The following is a 4,874-nucleotide window of genomic DNA, read 5'->3' on the forward strand; positions in this document are numbered from 1 at the left end:
TGTGCTTCATCCAGTCCAGCATTTCTCATGATGTACTCTGCATATAACTTAAATAAGCAGGATGACAATATACAGCCTTGACGTACTTCTTTCCCGATTTGGAACCAGTCTGTTGTTCCATGTCCAGTTCTAACTGTTGCTTCTTGACCTGCACAGATTTCTCAGTAGGCAGGTCAGGTGGTCTGGTATTCCCATCTCTTTAAAAATTTTCCACGGTTTTTTGTGATCCACACAGTCAAAGGCTTTGGTATGGTCAGTAAAGCAGAAATAGATATTTTTCTGGAACTCTCTTGCTTTTTTGATGATCCAGTGGATGTTGGCAATTTGATCTCTTTTTCCTCTGCCTTTTCTAAATTCAGCTTGAACATCTGTTTATCAGATTTCACTTTTTCAGTGAAGGTTTTCCCCATCACCTTTGAGATAATTAATTCTTCTTCTTTGGATTTTCACAGGAGTTTATCCATACTTTTACTATAATAGGGCTTGAAATAAAAAGGTCTATATGTGTCCCTCTGTATTCTCCTGTTAGACTGTGCATTTCTTGAGATCTGAGTTGTGTTTTAGCCATTTCTACCTCCCTAGCATTGTTACTGTATCTTGTTGGATGAATGAGTTTTTTTTAAAAAGGAATGAAAGAAAGGACAGACTGGAAGCAGGGTATTGGTTGAGTGATTATTTTAATAGTCAAGGTGTTAAAGTAGTTATTGGAAAATAAAAGGAAGAAACACAGAGAGGAAAAAGGAGATCACCTTTGGGGAAGTTGGTGGAAAATAAAGCTGGATGAGGAGGGTTGGCATAGATTTTGGAGAACTCTGAAAGACAGAGGAATGTGCTGCCTTTCTGTAGTATGATATTAAAAAACAACAACAACAAACTGTGGCTGATTCTGGAACAGAGGATCCACTGAGGGAGAGAGATGCTGGAATTGGTGAGATGGAGAAAAGTGAAAGTGAAAGTCACTCAGTCGTGTCCGACTCTTTGTGACCCCATGGACTATACAGTCCATAGAATTCTCCAGGCCAGAATACTGGAGTGGGTAGCCTTTCCCTTCTGCAGGGCATCTTCCCAACCCAGGGATCAAACCCAGGTCTCCTGCATTGCAGGTGGATTCTTTACCAGCCAAGCCACCAGGGTGAGATGGAGAGGAAGCTGTTAACAAGGGTTAGGGCATCGTGGTTTTGGATGACAGGAAGGGACAAATGTGAGATTTAAGGAAGGAGATATAACAGCCCAGGAAAGAGAAGGGAAAATCAAAGTTTCTACCCTGGGAAACAGAGGATGATATGAGAAGGGGAAGTGGTTGGTCAAAAAAGATAATGTGTTCAGTACTAGAAATTTTGAATTTAAGAAATGACAAAGAAAGAAAAGCAGAGGTGACTAGAATTTGATCTGGAGAAGGGTAGTTTGGGGGATCATCACCAGTGAATGGGGATGGAATGAGGAGAAAGAGAGAAGACAGAGAAGCAGTCAGAAGAGTAGGAAAAAAATGTAAAGCGATCTCTGTGATCACGCAAGTAAGGTCTAGGTCTTCTACTTATTATTAGCTGTGTTATCTGATCTCTCCCCACTGAGTTTCTTCATCATCAAAATTGGGATAATTGTTCCCAACTCATTGGCTTGTCTGAGAGGATTAAACCAGTTCAGTTCCATCTCTTAGTCATGTCCAACCCTTTGTGACCCCATGGACTGCTGCACTCCAGGCCTCCCTATCCATCACCAACTCCCAGAGTTTACTGAAACTCATGTCCATTGAGTCGGTGATGCCATCCAACCATCTCATCCTCTGTTGTTCTCTTCTCCTCCCGCCTTCAATCTTTCCCAGCATCAGGGTCTTTTCAAGTGAGTCAGTTCTTCACATCAGGTGGCCAAAGTATTGGAGTTTCAGCTTCAACATCAGTCCTTCCAATGAATATTCAGGACTGATCTCCTTTAGGATGGACTGATTGGATCTCCTTGCTGTCCAAGGGACCCTCAAGAGTCTTCTCAAACACCACAGTTCAAAAGCATCAGTTCTTCAGCACCCAGCTTTCTTTATAGTCTAACTCTCACATCCATACATGACTATTGGAAAATCCATAGCCTTGACTAGACAGACATTTGTTGGCAAAGTCTCTGCTTTTTAATATGCTGTCTAGATTGGTCATAACTTTTCTTCCAAGGAGAAAGTGACTTTTAATTTCATGGCTGCAGTCACCATCTGCAGTGATTTTGGAGCCCCCCCAAAATAAAGTATGTCACTGGTTTCCATTATTTCTCCATCTATTTGTCATGAAGTGATGGGGCCATGATCTTAGTTTTCTGACCAGTTAGTTAACATGTGTAAAGCATTTGTCTGGTAAGTGCCTTGTTAATGTCAGCCAAGAGAGGAGAGATCCCCCAGTGTTTCGTTTCTCCTGCACCCCCACCCTCATTTTTCCTGATTTCTGTTTTCTAGATCTCAGTACTTAGAATAATGCTTGGCACATTAGGACTTTCCTTAAATGTTTGATGAACAAACACAAGAGGCTGAAGAATGGAGTTGGCAACTGCCGAGCTGTTTTAACAGTGTTGGCTTGAGTTGAAATAAGATTGCAGCCAGTGAAGCAGAAAATTATAGAACTAAGTACAATTATCAGTGACTGTTTGGCAGGAAAGGAGAAATGAGATTATGGTAACTAAAAATGGAAGCAGAGGAAAGGGAGAGTTAAGCTCAAATAAGAAATGTTTAACCTGGGGTGAGGGGAGGAGGAGATGAGGGAGTAGGGTGAGAGAGAGGTCCAAGAGGGAGGGGATCTATGTAGGCATATGGCCGATTTACTTCATTGTACAGCAGAAACTAAGACAACATTGTAAAGCCATTATATTCTAATAAAAAGAAAAAATAAAATCTATTAACTTAAAAAAGAAATATTTAGATACTGATGATTATTACTCATTTAACTCTTTTTAAACTCAGTTCAGACACTGAATTTTACCTTGTGTCTTTGTATTTTTAAAACAAATTTTCTCAGTTCTAAAATGCTACAATCCTTCTGGTTTGTCTTTAGTAATTTTTATACCACAGGAAAGAGTTGTTTTAAAATCACAGTGAAAGTGAAAGTTGTTCAGTTGTGCCCGACTCTTTGCGACCCCATGGACTATACAGTCCATGGAATTCTCCAGGCCAGAATACTCAAGTGCATAGCCTTTCCCTTCTCCAGAGGATTTTCCCAACCCAGGGAGGGAATCCAGGTCTCAGATTAGTTTGGGATTTTTTTAAAATAGAAGAATGAGAGTAATATGCTTAAGCTGCATTTGTCTACACTGTTCTTTAATGGTTTACTGTACTTTAAACCTTGCCACTTTTAGTAATCTATTGTACAAATACCATACTTGAATTGAGCTACAATCTCCTTAAGCCTTTCGGTATTTGCTTCCTGCACAGTCTTTTTGTTTAATGAAGTTCACGCTTTTACTTTGTTACTAATGGAGATAGTAGTGGGCTTCCTTTCATACAATTCATTGAGACTAGGGTAGCTCTGATACCTAAGCAGAGATAGAAGTGACAGGGTATCGAGACAAATACTGCAGTGTGATAGTGACAATCAGAAAAATCACTGGGGTCTCAGATGGAAAGAGCAACAGCTGCTGTAAGGTTATTTCATCATCAGGCAAATGATCTTATAGCTCACATAATGGAGATGTCTGCTCCTTGCTCTAACCAAGGTTTGTACAGAAAACTAGACACACATAAAAGAAACACATTGAACTGATACTTGTCTTGGAAGACTTAGGATAATTCGAAATGAGAAAGTAAAAATTACCTTAAATCAAGAATGTAAATATCTGCTTGGCCATTCACTGGGCTGGGATGAGAAACACAAAAATCCCAGCTTCAAAGTTAACAGGAAACAATATCTCCCTCAAGGATATGCTACAGTTGTAAAGTATAATAACACCCTCCTTTTCTGAGTGTCTACTTTCTAATTCACTGAAAAGTTTTGTTCTCTGAAATCATACACTACTAGGAACCCTGCTGTGGAAATTGTATCAGTAACAATGAAACACTCTATTCTTGCTTGAAGGGTTTCAGTCACTTTGATCCAACGATGCAGCTTCAGTTTCCAGCCTAGTTCCAAAGCCTTCATTTAGGCGACTCCTGAGTGTAACAGTTCACATATACAGTAACTTTGGAGTTTCCAAGAAACAGGATCCTGAGACTATTTAGCTCTGATGTTGAGTTTTTCACACACAGCCCTGTTTTGAATCTAACAAAGTACTGCTTCTTTTTAAATTTCACCCACTCTAGTATTCATGTCTCAGAGAAGGCAATGGCACCCCACTCCAGTACTTTTGCCTGGAAAATCCCATGGATGGAGGAGCCTGGTAGACTGCAGTCCATGGGGTCGCTAGAGTCGGACACGACTGAGCGACTTCACTTTCACTTTTCACTTTCATGCATTGGAGAAGGAAATGGCAACCCACTCCAGTGTTTTTGCCTGGAGAATCCCAGGGACGGGGAAGCCTGATGGGCTGTCGTCTATGGGGTCGCACAGAGTCGGACACGACTGAAGCAACTTAGCAGCAGCATCAGCAGTATTCATGTCTAGAAAATCCCATGGACAGAGGAGCCTGGTGGGCTACAGTCCATGTGGTTGCAAAGAGCTGGACATGATTGAGCAAACATACACAGTAAGTCCATCCCTCCCCCAGATTCTGTAACTGTCTTTTCCTTTGTTTCCCGAGACCTCCCACAGTTATTCTGATGTGCAGTCTCCTTCACTGGAATGGACCAATCATCCTGACTCGATCTGACTATAGGTTTGTCCCTGGTGGGTTTTGGGCTGATCAGGTTAGGACAAGAGGCATCAGAATCTAGTCAAGGCTCATGGTAATGGAGCAGAAAGTCTTTGCAG

This window comes from Bison bison, unplaced genomic scaffold (assembly GCF_000754665.1).
Source record: "Bison bison bison isolate TAMUID 2011002044 unplaced genomic scaffold, Bison_UMD1.0 scf7180017864035, whole genome shotgun sequence".
NCBI classification, from domain to species: Eukaryota; Metazoa; Chordata; class Mammalia; order Artiodactyla; family Bovidae; genus Bison; species Bison bison.